Genomic DNA, 17,884 nt, shown 5'->3' on the forward strand with positions numbered 1-17,884 from the left:
CAGTAAAGGAGGAATAATGCATTGGAAAAGAGATACTCGGAACCCCAAAGAAAATCCTATCGTTTCCGTAGAAACGTATCTCGATTTAGAAGGACAATGCAGGGAATCCAGAGTAATTCATATGGACGCAAATTGTGTGTTAATTCGTCAATGTGAGGGAGCGAGGGATGCAGTAAAGGAGGAATAATGCATCGGAAAAGTGATACTCGGAACCCCAAAGAAAATACTATCGTTTCCGTAGAAACGTATCTCGATTCTCGATTTAGAAGGACAATGCAGCGAATCCAGAGTATTTCATATGGACGCAAATTGTGTGTTAATTCGTCAATGTGAGGGAGCGAGAGATGCAGTAAAGGAGGAATAATGCATCGGAAAAGAGATACTCGGAACCACAAAGAACATTCTATCAATTCCGTAGAAACGTATCTCGATTTAGTAGGACAATGCAGGGAATCCAGAGTATTTCATATGGTCGCAAATTGTGTGTGTATTCGTCAATGTGAGGGAGCGAGGAATGCAGTAAAGGAGGAATAATGCATCGGAAAAGAGATACTCGGAACCCCAAAGAAAATCCTATCGTTTCCGTAGAAACGTATCTCGATTTAGAAGGACAATGCAGGGAATCCAGAGTATCTCAGATTGACTCAAATTGTGTGTTAATTCGTCAATGTTAGGGAGCGAGGAATGCAGTAAAGGAGGAATAATGCATCGGAAAAGAGATACTTCGAACCCCAAAGAAAATCCTATCGTTTCTGTAGTAACGTATCTCGATTTAGAAGGACAATGCAGGGAATCCAGAGTATTTCATATGGACGCAAATTGTGTGTTAATTCGTCAATGTGAGGGAGCGAGGGATGCAGTAAAGCAGGAATAATGCATCGGAAAAGAGATACTCGGAACCCCAAAGAAAATCCTATCGTTTCCGTAGAAACGTATCTCGATTTAGAAGGACAAAGCAGGGAATCCAGAGTATTTCATATGGACGCAAATAGTGTGTTAATTCGTGAATGTGAGGGAGCGAGGGATGCAGTAAAGGAGGAATAATGCATCGGAAAAGAGATACTCGACTCCCAAAAGAAAATCCTATCGTTTCCGTAGAAACGTATCTCGATATAGAAGGACAATGCAGGGAACTGAGAATATTTCATATGGACGCAAATTGTGTGTTAATTCGTCAATATGAGGGAGCGAAGGATGCAGTAAAGGAGGAATAATGCATCGGAAAAGAGATACTCGGAACCCCAAAGAAAATCCAATCGTTTCCGTAGAAACGTATCTCGATATAGAAAGACAATGCAGGGAATTCAGAGTATTTCATATGGACGCAAATATTGTGTTAATTCGGCAATGAGAGGGAGCGACGGATGCAGTAAAATGAGGAATAATGCATCGGAAAAGAGATACTCGGAACCCCAAATAAACTCCTATCGTTTCCGTAGAAACGTATCTCGATTTAGAAGGACAATGCAGGGAATCCAGGATATTTCATATGGACGCAAATTGTGTGTTAATTTGTCAATGTGAGGGAGCGAGGGATGCAGTAAAGAAGGAATAATGCATCGGAAAAGAGATACTCGGAACCCCAAAGAAAATCCTATTGTTTCCGTAGAAACGTATCTCGATTTAGAAGGACAATGCAGGGAATCCAGAGTATTTCGTATGGACGCAAATTGTGGGTTAATTCGTCAATGTGAGGGAGCGAGGGATGCAGTAAAGAAGGAATAATGCATCGGAAATGAGATACTCGGAACCCGAAAGAAAATCCTATCGTTTCCGTAGAAACGTATCTCGATTTAGAAGGACAATGCAGGGAATCCAGAGTATTTCATATGGACGCAAATTGTGTGTTAATTCGTCAATGTGAGGGAGCGAGGGATGCAGTATAGGAGGAATAATGCATCGGAAATGAGATACTCGGAACCCCAAAGAAAATCCTATCGTTTCCGTAGAAACGTATCTCGATTTAGAAGGACAATGCAGGGAATCCAGAGTATTTCATATGGACGCAAATTGTGTGATAATTCGTCAATGTGAGGGAGCGAGGGATGCAGTAAAGGAGGAATAATGCATCGGAAAAGAGATACTCGGAACCTCAAAGAAAATCCTATCGTTTCCGTAGAAACGTATCTCGATTTAGGACAATGCAGGGAATCCAGAGTATTTCATATGGACGCAAATTGTGTGTTAATTCGTCAATGTGAGGGAGCGAGGCATGCAGTAAAGGAGGAATAATTCATCGGAAAAGAGATACTCGGAACCCCAAAGAAAATCCTATTGTTTCCGTAGAAACGTATCTCGATTTAGAAGGACAATGCAGGGAATCCAGAGAATTTCATATCGACGCAAATTGTGTGTTAATTCGTCAATGTGAGGGAGCGAGGGATGCAGTAAAGGAGGAATAATGCATCGGAAAAGAGATACTCGGAACCCCAAAGAAAATCCTACCGTTTCCGTAGAAACATATCTCGATTTAGAAGGACAAAGCAAGGAATCCAGAGTATTTCATATGGACGCAAATTGTGTGTTAATTCGGCAATGTGAGTGAGCGAGGGATGCAGTAAAGGAGGAATAATGCATCGGAAAAGAGATACTCGGAACCCCAAGGAAAATCCTATGGTTTCCGTAGAAACATATCTCGATTTAGAAGGACAATGCAGGGAATCCAAAGTATTTAATATGGACGCAAATTGTGTGTTAATTCGTCAATGTGAGGGAGCGAGGGATGCAGTAAAGGAGGAATAATGCATCGGAAAAGAGATACTCGGAACCCCAAAAAAATCCTATCGTTTCCGTAGAAACGTATCTCGATTTAGAAGGACAATGCAGAGAATCCAGAGTATTTCATATGGACGCAAATTGTGTGTTAATTATTCAATGTGAGGGAGCGAGGGATGCAGTAAAGGAGGAATAATGCATCGGAAAAGAGATACTCGGAACCACAAAGGAAATCCTATCGTTTCGTAGAAACGTATCTCGATTTAGAAGGACAATGCAGGGAATCCAGAGTATTTCAAATGGACGCTAATTGTGTGTTAATTCGTCAATGTCAAGGAGCGAAGGATGCAATAAAGGAGGAATAATGCATCGGAAAAGAGATACTCGGAACCCCAAAGAAAACCCTATCGTTTCCGTAGAAGCGTATCTCGATTTAGAAGGACAAATCAGGGAATCCAGAGTAATTAATATGGACGCAAATTGTCTGTTAATTCGTCAATGTGAGGGAGCGAGGGATGCAATAAAGAAGAATAATGCATCGGAAAAGGAATACTCGGAACCCCAAAGAAAATCCTATCGTTTCCGTAGAAACGTATCTCGATTTAGAAGGACAATGCAGGGAATCCAGAGTATTTCATATGGACGCCAATTGTGTGTTAATTCGTCAATGTGAGGGAGCTAGGGATGCAGTAAAGGAGGAATAACGCATCGGAAAGGAGATACTCGAAAATCCAAAGAAAATCCTGTCGTTTCCGTACAAATGTATCTCGATTTAGGAGGACAATGCAGGGTATTCAGAGTATTTCATATGGACGCAAATTGTGTGTTAATTCATCAATGTGAGGGAGCGAGGGATGCAGTAAAGGAGGAATAATGCATCGGAAAAGTGATACTCGGAACCCCAAAGAAAATACTATCGTTTCCGTAGAAACGTATCTCGATTCTCGATTTAGAAGGACAATGCAGCGAATCCAGAGTATTTCATATGGACGCAAATTGTGTGTTAATTCGTCAATGTGAGGGAGCGAGAGATGCAGTAAAGGAGGAATAATGCATCGGAAAAGAGATACTCGGAACCACAAAGAAAATTCTATCAATTCCGTAGAAACGTATCTCGATTTAGAAGGACAATGCAGGGAATCCAGAGTATATCATACGGACGCAAATTTTGTGTGTATTCGTCAATGTGAGGGAGCGAGGGATGCAGTAAAGGAGGAATAATGCATCGGAAAAGAGATACTCGGAACCCCATAGAAAATCCTATCGTTTCCGTAGAAACGTAACTAGATTATGAAGGACAATGCAGGGAATCCAGAGTATTTCATATGGACGCAAATTGTGTGTTAATTCGTCAATGTGAGGTAGCGAGGAATGCAGTAAAGGAGGAATAATGCATCGGAAAAGAGATACTCGGAACCCCAAAGAAAATCCTATCGTTTCCGTAGAAACGTATCTCGATTTAGAAGGGCAATGCAGGGAATCCAGAGTATCTCATATGGACTCAAATTGTGTGTTAATTCGTCAATGTTAGGGAGCGAGGGATGCAGTAAAGGAGGAATAACGCATCGGAAAAGAGATACTTCGAACCCCAAAGAAAATCCTATCGTTTCTGTAGAAACGTATCTCGATTTAGAAGGACAATGCAGGGAATCCAGAGTATTTCATATGGACGCAATTTGTGTGTTAATTCATCAATGTGAGGGAGCGAGGGATGCAGTAAAGCAGGAATAATGCATCGGAAAAGAGATACTCGGAACCCCAAAGAAAATCCTATCGTTTCCGTAGAAACGTATCTCGATTCTCGATTTAGAAGGACAATGCAGCGAATCCAGAGTATTTCATATGGACGCAAATAGTGTGTTAATTCGTGAATGTGAGGGAGCGAGGGATCCAGTAAAGGAGGAATAATGCATCGAAAAAGAGATACTCGACTCCCAAAAGAAAATCCTATCGTTTCCGTAGAAACGTATCTCGATATAGAAGGACAATGCAGGGAACTGAGAATATTTCATATGGACGCAAATTGTGTGTTAATTCGTCAATATGAGGGAGCGAAGGATGCAGTAAAGGAGGAATAATGCATCGGAAAAGAGATACTCGGAACCCCAAAGAAAATCCAATCGTTTCCGTAGAAACGTATCTCGATATAGAAAGACAATGCAGGGAATTCAGAGTATTTCATATGGACGCAAATATTGTGTTAATTCGGCAATGAGAGGGAGCGACGGATGCAGTAAAATGAGGAATAATGCATCGGAAAAGAGATACTCGGAACCCCAAATAAACTCCTATCGTTTCCGTAGAAACGTATCTCGATTTAGAAGGACAATGCAGGGAATCCAGGATATTTCATATGGACGCAAATTGTGTGTTAATTCGTCAATGTGAGGGAGCGAGGGATGCAGTAAAGAAGGAATAATGCATCGGAAAAGAGATACTCGGAACCCCAAAGAAAATCCTATTGTTTCTGTAGAAACGTATCTCGATTTAGATGGACAATGTAGGGAATCCAGAGTATTTCGTATGGACGCAAATTGTGGGTTAATTCGTCAATGTGAGGGAGCGAGGGATGCAGTAAAGGAGGAATAATGCATCGGAAAAAAGATACTCGGAACCCGAAAGAAAATCCTATCGTTTCCGTAGAAACGTATCTCGATTTAGAAGGACAATGCAGGGAATCCAGAGTATTTCATATGGACGCAAATTGTGTGTTAATTCGTCAATGTGAGGGAGCGAGGGATGCAGTATAGGAGGAATAATGCATCGGAAAAGAGATACTCGGAACCCCAAAGAAAATCCTATCGTTTCCGTAGAAACGTATCTCGATTCTCGATTTAGAAGGACAATGCAGCGAATCCAGAGTATTTCATATGGACGCAAATAGTGTGTTAATTCGTGAATGTGAGGGAGCGAGGGATCCAGTAAAGGAGGAATAATGCATCGAAAAAGAGATACTCGACTCCCAAAAGAAAATCCTATCGTTTCCGTAGAAACGTATCTCGATATAGAAGGACAATGCAGGGAACTCAGAATATTTCATATGGACGCAAATTGTGTGTTAATTCGTCAATATGTAGGAGCGAAGGATGCAGTAAAGGAGGAATAATGCATCGGAAAAGAGATACTCGGAACCCCAAAGAAAATCCAATCGTTTCCGTAGAAACGTATCTCGATATAGAAACACAATGCAGGGAATTCAGAGTATTTCATATGGACGCAAATATTGTGTTAATTCGGCAATGAGAGGGAGCGACGGATGCAGCAAAATGAGGAATAATGCATCGGAAAAGAGATACTCGGAACCCCAAATAAACTCCTATCGTTTCCGTAGAAACGTATCTCGATTTAGAAGGACAATGCAGGGAATCCAGGATATTTCATATGGACGCAAATTGTGTGTTAATTCGTCAATGTGAGGGAGCGAGGGATGCAGTAAAGAAGGAATAATGCATCGGAAAAGAGATACTCGGAACCCGAAAGAAAATCCTATCGTTTCCGTAGAAACGTATCTCGATTTAGAAGGACAATGCAGGGAATCCAGAGTATTTCATATGGACGCAAATTGTGTGTTAATTCGTCAATGTGAGGGAGCGAGGGATGCAGTATAGGAGGAATAATGCATCGGAAAAGAGATACTCGGAACCCCAATGAAAATCCTATCGTTTCCGTAGAAACGTATCTCGATTTAGAAGGACAATGCAGGGAATCCAGAGTATTTCATATGGACGCAAATTGTGTGATAATTCGTCAATGTGAGGGAGCGAGGGATGCAGTAAAGGAGGAATAATGCATCGGAAAAGAGATACTCGGAACCTCAAAGAAATTCCTATCGTTTCCGTAGAAACGTATCTCGATTTAGGCCAATGCAGGGAATCCAGAGTATTTCATATGGACGCAAATTGTGTGTGTATTCGTCAATGTGAGGGAGCGAGGAATGCAGTAAAGGAGGAATAATGCATCGGAAAGGAGATACTCGGAACCCCAAAGAAAATCCTATCGTTTCCGTAGAAACGTATCTCGATTTAGAAGCACAATGCAGGGAATCCAGAGTATTTCATATGTGTGTTAATTCGTCAATGTCAGGGAGCGAGGGATGCAGTAAAGGCGGAATAATGCAGCGGAAAAGAGATACTCGACTCCCAAAAGAAAATCATATCGTTTCCGTAGAAATGTATCTCGTTTTAGAAAGATAATGCAGGGAACCCAGTGTATTTCATATGGACGCAAATTGTGTGTTAATTCGTCAATGTGAGGGAGCGAGGGATGCAGTAAAGGAGGAATAATGCATCGGAAAAGAGATACTCGGAACCCCAAAGAAAATCCTATCGTTTCCGTAGAAACGTATCTCGATATAGAAGGACAATGCAGGGAACTCAGAGTATATCATATGGACGCAAATTGTGTGTTAATTCGCCAATGTTAGGGAGCGCGGGATCCAGTAAAGGAGGAATAATGCATCGGAAACGAGATACTCGGAACCCCAAAGAAAATCCTATCGTTTCCGTATAAAACGTATCTCGATTTAGACGGACAATGCAGGGAATCCAGAGTATTTCGTGTGGACGCTAATTGTGTGTTAATTCGTCAATGTGAGGGAGCGAGGGATGCAGTAAAGGAGGAATAATGCATCGGAAAAGAGATACACGACTCCCAAAACAAAATCATATCGTTTCCGTAGAAATGTATCACGTTTTCGAAAGATAATGCACGGAACCCAGAGTATTTCATATGGACGCAAATTGTGTGTTAATTCGTCAATGTGAGGCAGCGAGGGATGCAGTAAAGGAGGAATAATGTATCGGAAAAGAGATACTCGGAACCCCAAAGAAAATCCTATCGTTTCCATAGAAACGTATCTCGATATAGAAAGACAATGCAGGGAACTCAGAGTATTTCATATGGACGCAAATTGTGTGTTAATTCGCCAATGTTAGGGAGCGCGGGATGCAGTAAAGGAGGAATAATGCATCGGAAAAGAGATACTCGGAACCCCAAAGAAAATCCTATCGTTTCCGTATAAAACGTATCTCGATTTAGACGGACAATGCAGGGAATCCAGAGTATTTCGTGTGGACGCTAATTGTGTGTTAATTCGTCAATGTGAGGGAGCGAGGGATGCAGTAAAGGACGAATAATGCATCGGAAAAGAGATACTCGACTCCCAAAACAAAATCATATCGTTTCCGTAGAAATGTATCACGTTTTAGAAAGATAATGCACGGAACCCAGAGTATTTCATATGGACGCAAATTGTGTGTTAATTCGTCAATGTGAGGAAGCGAGGGATGCAGTAAAGGAGGAATAATACATCGGAAAAGTGATACTCGGAACCCCAAAGAAAATACTATCGTTTCCGTAGAAACGTACCTCGATTCTCGATTTCGAAGGACAATGCAGCGAATCCAGAGTATTTCATATGGACGCAAATAGTGTGTTAATTCGTCAATGTGGGGGAGCAAGAGAAGCAGTAAAGGAGGAATAATGCATCGGAAAAGAGATACTCGGAACCACAAAGAAAATTCTATCAATTCCGTACAAACGTATCTCGATTTAGAAGGACAATGCAGGGAATGCAGAGTATTTCATATGGACGCAAATTGTGTGTGTATTCGTCAATGTGAGGGAGCGAGGGATGCAGTAAAGGAGCAATAATGCATCGGAAAAGAGATACTCGGAACCCCAAAGAAAATCCTATCGTTTCCGTAGAAACGTAACTAGATTATGAAGGACAATGCAGGGAATCCAGAGAATTTCGTATGGACGCAAATTGTGTGTTAATTCGTCAATGTGAGGTAGCGAGGAATGCAGTAAAGGAGGAATAATGCATCGGAAAAGAGATACTCGGAACCCCAAAGAAAATCCTATCGTTTCCGTAGAAACGTATCTCGATTTAGAAGGACAATGCAGGGAATCCAGAGTATCTCAGATTGACTCAAATTGTGTGTTAATTCGTCAATGTTAGGGAGCGAGGAATGCAGTAAAGGAGGAAGAATGCATCGGAAAAAAGATACTTCGAACCCCAAAGAAAATCCTATCGTTTCTGTAGAAACGTATCTCGATTTAGAAGGACAATGCAGGGAATCCAGAGTATTTCATATGGACGCAAATTGTGTGTTAATTCGTCAATGTGAGGGAGCGAGGGATGCAGTAAAGCAGGAATAATGCATCGGAAAAGAGATACTCGGAACCCCAAAGAAAATCCTATCGTTTCCGTAGAAACGTATCTCGATTTAGAAGGACAATGCAGGGAATCCAGAGTATTTCATATGGACGCAAATAGTGTGTTAATTCGTGAATGTGAGGGAGCGAGGGATGCAGTAAAGGAGGAATAATGCATCGGAAAAGAGATCCTCGACTCCCAAAAGAAAATCCTATCGTTTCCGTAGAAACATATCTCGATATAGAAGGACAATGCAGGGAACTCAGAATATTTCATATGGACGCAAATTGTGTGTTAATTCGGCAATGTGAGTGAGCGAGGGATGCAGTAAAGGAGGAATAATGCATCGGAAAAGAGATACTCGGAACCCCAAGGAAAATCCTATGGTTTCCGTAGAAACATATCTCGATTTAGAAGGACAATGCAGGGAATCCAGAGTATTTCATATGGACGCAAATTGTGTGATAATTCGTCAATGTGAGGGAGCGAGGGATGCAGTAAAGGAGGAATAATGCATCGGAAAAGAGATACTCGGAACCCCAAAAAAATCCTATCGTTTCCGTAGAAACGTATCTCGATTTAGAAGGACAATGCAGGGAATCCAGAGTATTTCATATGGACGCAAATTGTGTGTTAATTATTCAATGTGAGGGAGTGAGGGATGCAGTAAAGGAGGAATAATGCATCGGAAAAGAGATACTCGGAACCCCAAAGCATATCCTATCGTTTCCGTAGAAACGTATCTCGATTTAGAAGGACAATGCAGGGAATCCAGAGTATTTCATATGGACGCAAATTGTATGTTAATTCGTCAATGTGAGGGAGCGAGGGATGCAGTAAAGGAGGAATAATGCATCGGAAAAGAGATACTCGGAACCACAAAGAAAATTCTATCAATTCCGTAGAAACGTATCTCGATTTAGAAGGACAATGCAGGGAATCCAGAGTATATCATACGGACGCAAATTTTGTGTGTATTCGTCAATGTGAGGGAGCGAGGGATGCAGTAAAGGAGGAATAATGCATCGGAAAAGAGATACTCGGAACCCCATAGAAAATCCTATCGTTTCCGTAGAAACGTAACTAGATTATGAAGGACAATGCAGGGAATCCAGAGTATTTCATATGGCCGCAAATTGTGTGTTAATTCGTCAATGTGAGGTAGCGAGGAATGCAGTAAAGGAGGAATAATGCATCGGAAAAGAGATACTCGGAACCCCAAAGAAAATCCTATCGTTTCCGTAGAAACGTATCTCGATTTAGAAGGGCAATGCAGGGAATCCAGAGTATCTCATATGGACTCAAATTGTGTGTTAATTCGTCAATGTTAGGGAGCGAGGGATGCAGTAAAGGAGGAATAACGCATCGGAAAAGAGATACTTCGAACCCCAAAGAAAATCCTATCGTTTCTGTAGAAACGTATCTCGATTTAGAAGGACAATGCAGGGAATCCAGAGTATTTCATATGGACGCAAATTGTGTGTTAATTCGTCAATGTGAGGGAGCGAGGGATGCAGTAAAGCAGGAATAATGCATCGGAAAAGAGATACTCGGAACCCCAAAGAAAATCCTATCGTTTCCGTAGAAACGTATCTCGATTTAGAAGGACAATGCAGGGAACCCAGAGAATTTCATATCGACGCAAATTGTGTGTTAATTCGTCAATGTGAGGGAGCGAGGGATGCAGTAAAGGAGGAATAATGCATCGGAAAAGAGATACTCGGAACCCCAAAGAAAATCCTACCGTTTCCGTAGAAACATATCTCGATTTAGAAGGACAAAGCAAGGAATCCAGAGTATTTCATATGGACGCAAATTGTGTGTTAATTCGGCAATGTGAGTGAGCGAGGGATGCAGTAAAGGAGGAATAATGCATCGGAAAAGAGATACTCGGAACCCCAAGGAAAATCCTATGGTTTCCGTAGAAACATATCTCGATTTAGAAGGACAATGCAGGGAATCCAGAGTATTTCATATGGACGCAAATTGTGTGATAATTCGTCAATGTGAGGGAGCGAGGGATGCAGTAAAGGAGGAATAATGCATCGGAAAAGAGATACTCGGAACCCCAAAAAAATCCTATCGTTTCCGTAGAAACGTATCTCGATTTAGAAGGACAATGCAGAGAATCCAGAGTATTTCATATGGACGCTAATTGTGTGTTAATTCGTCAATGTCAAGGAGCGAAGGATGCAATAAAGGAGGAATAATGCAACGGAAAAGAGATACTCGGAACCCCAAAGAAAACCCTATCGTTTCCGTAGAAGCGCATCTCGATTTAGAAGGACAAATCAGGGAATCCAGAGTATTTCATATGGACGCAAATTGTCTGTTAATTCGTCAATGTGAGGGAGCGAGGGATGCAATAAAGAAGAATAATGCATCGGAAAAGGGATACTCGGAACCCCAAAGAAAATCCTATCGTTTCCGTAGAAACGTATCTCGATTTAGAAGGACAATGCAGGGAATCCTGAGTATTTCATATGGACGCCAATTGTGTGTTAATTCGTCAATGTGAGGGAGCGAGGGATGCAGTAAAGGAGGAATAATGCATTGGAAAAGAGATACTCGGAACCCCAAAGAAAATCCTATCGTTTCCGTAGAAACGTATCTCGATTTAGAAGGACAATGCAGGGAATCCAGAGTATTTCATATGGACGCAAATTGTGTGTTAATTCGTCAATGTGAGGGAGCGAGGGATGCAGTAAAGGAGGAATAATGCATCGGAAAAGTGATACTCGGAACCCCAAAGAAAATACTATCGTTTCCGTAGAAACGTATCTCGATTCTCGATTTAGAAGGACAATGCAGCGAATCCAGAGTATTTCATATGGACGCAAATTGTGTGTTAATTCGTCAATGTGAGGGAGCGAGAGATGCAGTAAAGGAGGAATAATGCATCGGAAAAGAGATACTCGGAACCACAAAGAAAATTCTATCAATTCCGTAGAAACGTATCTCGATTTAGAAGGACAATGCAGGGAATCCAGAGTATTTCATATGGACGCAAATTGTGTGTGTATTCGTCAATGTGAGGGAGCGAGGGATGCAGTAAAGGAGGAATAATGCATCGGAAAAGAGAAACTCTGAACCCCAAAGAAAATCCTATCGTTTCCGTAGAAACGTAACTAGATTATGAAGGACAATGCAGGGAATCCAGAGTATTTCATATGGACGCAATTGTGTGTTAATTCGTCAATGTGAGGTAGCGAGGAATGCAGTAAAGGAGGAATAATGAATCGGAAAAGAGATACTCGGAACCCCAAAGAAAATCCTATCGTTTCCGTAGAAACGTATCTCGATTCTCGATTTAGAAGGACAATGCAGCGAATCCAGAGTATTTCATATGGACGCAAATAGTGTGTTAATTCGTGAATGTGAGGGAGCGAGGGATCCAGTAAGGGAGGAATAATGCATCGAAAAAGAGATACTCGACTCCCAAAAGAAAATCCTATCGTTTCCGTAGAAACGTATCTCGATATAGAAGGACAATGCAGGGAACTCAGAATATTTCATATGGACGCAAATTGTGTGTTAATTCGTCAATATGAGGTAGCGAAGGATGCAGTAAAGGAGGAATAATGCATCGGAAAAGAGATACTCGGAACCCCAAAGAAAATCCAATCGTTTCCGTAGAAACGTATCTCGATATAGAAAGACAATACAGGGAATTCAGAGTATTTCATATGGACGCAAATATTGTGTTAATTCGGCAATGAGAGGGAGCGACGGATTCAGTAAAATGAGGAATAATGCATCGGAAAAGAGATACTCGGAACCCCAAATAAACTCCTATCGTTTCCGTAGAAACGTATCTCGATTTAGAAGGACAATGCAGGGAATCCAGAGTATTTCGTATGGACGCAAATTGTGTGTTAATTCGTCAATGTGAGGGAGCGAGGGATGCAGTAAAGAAGGAATAATGCATCGGAAAAGAGATACTCGGAACCCCAATGAAAATCCTATCGTTTCCGTAGAAACGTATCTCGATTTAGAAGGACAATGCAGGGAATCCAGAGTATTTCATATGGACGCAAATTGTGTGATAATTCGTCAATGTGAGGGAGCGAGGGATGCAGTAAAGGAGGAATAATGCATCGGAAAGGAGATACTCGGAACCTCAAAGAAATTCCTATCGTTTCCGTAGAAACGTATCTCGATTTAGGCCAATGCAGGGAATCCAGAGTATTTCATATGGACGCAAATTGTGTGTGTATTCGTCAATGTGAGGGAGCGAGGAATGCAGTAAAGGAGGAATAATGCATCGGAAAGGAGATACTCGGAACCCCAAAGAAAATCCTATCGTTTCCGTAGAAACGTATCTCGATTTAGAAGCACAATGCAGGGAATCCAGAGTATTTCATATGTGTGTTAATTCGTCAATGTCAGGGAGCGAGGGATGCAGTAAAGGCGGAATAATGCAGCGGAAAAGAGATACTCGACTCCCAAAAGAAAATCATATCGTTTCCGTAGAAATGTATCTCGTTTTAGAAAGATAATGCAGGGAACCCAGTGTATTTCATATGGACGCAAATTGTGTGTTAATTCGTCAATGTGAGGGAGCGAGGGATGCAGTAAAGGAGGAATAATGCATCGGAAAAGAGATACTCGGAACCCCAAAGAAAATCCTATCGTTTCCGTAGAAACGTATCTCGATATAGAAGGACAATGCAGGGAACTCAGAGTATATCATATGGACGCAAATTGTGTGTTAATTCGCCAATGTTAGGGAGCGCGGGATCCAGTAAAGGAGGAATAATGCATCGGAAACGAGATACTCGGAACCCCAAAGAAAATCCTATCGTTTCCGTATAAAACGTATCTCGATTTAGACGGACAATGCAGGGAATCCAGAGTATTTCGTGTGGACGCTAATTGTGTGTTAATTCGTCAATGTGAGGGAGCGAGGGATGCAGTAAAGGAGGAATAATGCATCGGAAAAGAGATACACGACTCCCAAAACAAAATCATATCGTTTCCGTAGAAATGTATCACGTTTTCGAAAGATAATGCACGGAACCCAGAGTATTTCATATGGACGCAAATTGTGTGTTAATTCGTCAATGTGAGGCAGCGAGGGATGCAGTAAAGGAGGAATAATGTATCGGAAAAGAGATACTCGGAACCCCAAAGAAAATCCTATCGTTTCCATAGAAACGTATCTCGATATAGAAGGACAATGCAGGGAACTCAGAGTATTTCATATGGACGCAAATTGTGTGTTAATTCGCCAATGTTAGGGAGCGCGGGATGCAGTAAAGGAGGAATAATGCATCGGAAAAGAGATACTCGGAACCCCAAAGAAAATCCTATCGTTTCCGTATAAAACGTATCTCGATTTAGACGGACAATGCAGGGAATCCAGAGTATTTCGTGTGGACGCTAATTGTGTGTTAATTCGTCAATGTGAGGGAGCGAGGGATGCAGTAAAGGACGAATAATGCATCGGAAAAGAGATACTCGACTCCCAAAACAAAATCATATCGTTTCCGTAGAAATGTATCACGTTTTAGAAAGATAATGCACGGAACCCAGAGTATTTCATATGGACGCAAATTGTGTGTTAATTCGTCAATGTGAGGAAGCGAGGGATGCAGTAAAGGAGGAATAATACATCGGAAAAGTGATACTCGGAACCCCAAAGAAAATACTATCGTTTCCGTAGAAACGTATCTCGATTCTCGATTTAGAAGGACAATGCAGCGAATCCAGAGTATTTCATATGGACGCAAATAGTGTGTTAATTCGTCAATGTGGGGGAGCAAGAGAAGCAGTAAAGGAGGAATAATGCATCGGAAAAGAGATACTCGGAACCACAAAGAAAATTCTATCAATTCCGTACAAACGTATCTCGATTTAGAAGGACAATGCAGGGAATGCAGAGTATTTCATATGGACGCAAATTGTGTGTGTATTCGTCAATGTGAGGGAGCGAGGGATGCAGTAAAGGAGCAATAATGCATCGGAAAAGAGATACTCGGAACCCCAAAGAAAATCCTATCGTTTCCGTAGAAACGTAACTAGATTATGAAGGACAATGCAGGGAATCCAGAGAATTTCGTATGGACGCAAATTGTGTGTTAATTCGTCAATGTGAGGTAGCGAGGAATGCAGTAAAGGAGGAATAATGCATCGGAAAAGAGATACTCGGAACCCCAAAGAAAATCCTATCGTTTCCGTAGAAACGTATCTCGATTTAGAAGGACAATGCAGGGAATCCAGAGTATCTCAGATTGACTCAAATTGTGTGTTAATTCGTCAATGTTAGGGAGCGAGGAATGCAGTAAAGGAGGAAGAATGCATCGGAAAAAAGATACTTCGAACCCCAAAGAAAATCCTATCGTTTCTGTAGAAACGTATCTCGATTTAGAAGGACAATGCAGGGAATCCAGAGTATTTCATATGGACGCAAATTGTGTGTTAATTCGTCAATGTGAGGGAGCGAGGGATGCAGTAAAGCAGGAATAATGCATCGGAAAAGAGATACTCGGAACCCCAAAGAAAATCCTATCGTTTCCGTAGAAACGTATCTCGATTTAGAAGGACAATGCAGGGAATCCAGAGTATTTCATATGGACGCAAATAGTGTGTTAATTCGTGAATGTGAGGGAGCGAGGGATGCAGTAAAGGAGGAATAATGCATCGGAAAAGAGATCCTCGACTCCCAAAAGAAAATCCTATCGTTTCCGTAGAAACATATCTCGATATAGAAGGACAATGCAGGGAACTCAGAATATTTCATATGGACGCAAATTGTGTGTTAATTCGGCAATGTGAGTGAGCGAGGGATGCAGTAAAGGAGGAATAATGCATCGGAAAAGAGATACTCGGAACCCCAAGGAAAATCCTATGGTTTCCGTAGAAACATATCTCGATTTAGAAGGACAATGCAGGGAATCCAGAGTATTTCATATGGACGCAAATTGTGTGATAATTCGTCAATGTGAGGGAGCGAGGGATGCAGTAAAGGAGGAATAATGCATCGGAAAAGAGATACTCGGAACCCCAAAAAAATCCTATCGTTTCCGTAGAAACGTATCTCGATTTAGAAGGACAATGCAGGGAATCCAGAGTATTTCATATGGACGCAAATTGTGTGTTAATTATTCAATGTGAGGGAGTGAGGGATGCAGTAAAGGAGGAATAATGCATCGGAAAAGAGATACTCGGAACCCCAAAGCATATCCTATCGTTTCCGTAGAAACGTATCTCGATTTAGAAGGACAATGCAGGGAATCCAGAGTATTTCATATGGACGCAAATTGTATGTTAATTCGTCAATGTGAGGGAGCGAGGGATGCAGTAAAGGAGGAATAATGCATCGGAAAAGAGATACTCGGAACCACAAAGAAAATTCTATCAATTCCGTAGAAACGTATCTCGATTTAGAAGGACAATGCAGGGAATCCAGAGTATATCATACGGACGCAAATTTTGTGTGTATTCGTCAATGTGAGGGAGCGAGGGATGCAGTAAAGGAGGAATAATGCATCGGAAAAGAGATACTCGGAACCCCATAGAAAATCCTATCGTTTCCGTAGAAACGTAACTAGATTATGAAGGACAATGCAGGGAATCCAGAGTATTTCATATGGACGCAAATTGTGTGTTAATTCGTCAATGTGAGGTAGCGAGGAATGCAGTAAAGGAGGAATAATGCATCGGAAAAGAGATACTCGGAACCCCAAAGAAAATCCTATCGTTTCCGTAGAAACGTATCTCGATTTAGAAGGGCAATGCAGGGAATCCAGAGTATCTCATATGGACTCAAATTGTGTGTTAATTCGTCAATGTTAGGGAGCGAGGGATGCAGTAAAGGAGGAATAACGCATCGGAAAAGAGATACTTCGAACCCCAAAGAAAATCCTATCGTTTCTGTAGAAACGTATCTCGATTTAGAAGGACAATGCAGGGAATCCAGAGTATTTCATATGGACGCAAATTGTGTGTTAATTCGTCAATGTGAGGGAGCGAGGGATGCAGTAAAGCAGGAATAATGCATCGGAAAAGAGATACTCGGAACCCCAAAGAAAATCCTATCGTTTCCGTAGAAACGTATCTCGATTTAGAAGGACAATGCAGGGAACCCAGAGAATTTCATATCGACGCAAATTGTGTGTTAATTCGTCAATGTGAGGGAGCGAGGGATGCAGTAAAGGAGGAATAATGCATCGGAAAAGAGATACTCGGAACCCCAAAGAAAATCCTACCGTTTCCGTAGAAACATATCTCGATTTAGAAGGACAAAGCAAGGAATCCAGAGTATTTCATATGGACGCAAATTGTGTGTTAATTCGGCAATGTGAGTGAGCGAGGGATGCAGTAAAGGAGGAATAATGCATCGGAAAAGAGATACTCGGAACCCCAAGGAAAATCCTATGGTTTCCGTAGAAACATATCTCGATTTAGAAGGACAATGCAGGGAATCCAGAGTATTTCATATGGACGCAAATTGTGTGATAATTCGTCAATGTGAGGGAGCGAGGGATGCAGTAAAGGAGGAATAATGCATCGGAAAAGAGATACTCGGAACCCCAAAAAAATCCTATCGTTTCCGTAGAAACGTATCTCGATTTAGAAGGACAATGCAGAGAATCCAGAGTATTTCATATGGACGCTAATTGTGTGTTAATTCGTCAATGTCAAGGAGCGAAGGATGCAATAAAGGAGGAATAATGCAACGGAAAAGAGATACTCGGAACCCCAAAGAAAACCCTATCGTTTCCGTAGAAGCGCATCTCGATTTAGAAGGACAAATCAGGGAATCCAGAGTATTTCATATGGACGCAAATTGTCTGTTAATTCGTCAATGTGAGGGAGCGAGGGATGCAATAAAGAAGAATAATGCATCGGAAAAGGGATACTCGGAACCCCAAAGAAAATCCTATCGTTTCCGTAGAAACGTATCTCGATTTAGAAGGACAATGCAGGGAATCCTGAGTATTTCATATCGACGCCAATTGTGTGTTAATTCGTCAATGTGAGGGAGCGAGGGATGCAGTAAAGGAG

Source organism: Schistocerca nitens, chromosome 2, assembly GCF_023898315.1.
Source record: "Schistocerca nitens isolate TAMUIC-IGC-003100 chromosome 2, iqSchNite1.1, whole genome shotgun sequence".
Classification (NCBI taxonomy): domain Eukaryota; kingdom Metazoa; phylum Arthropoda; class Insecta; order Orthoptera; family Acrididae; genus Schistocerca; species Schistocerca nitens.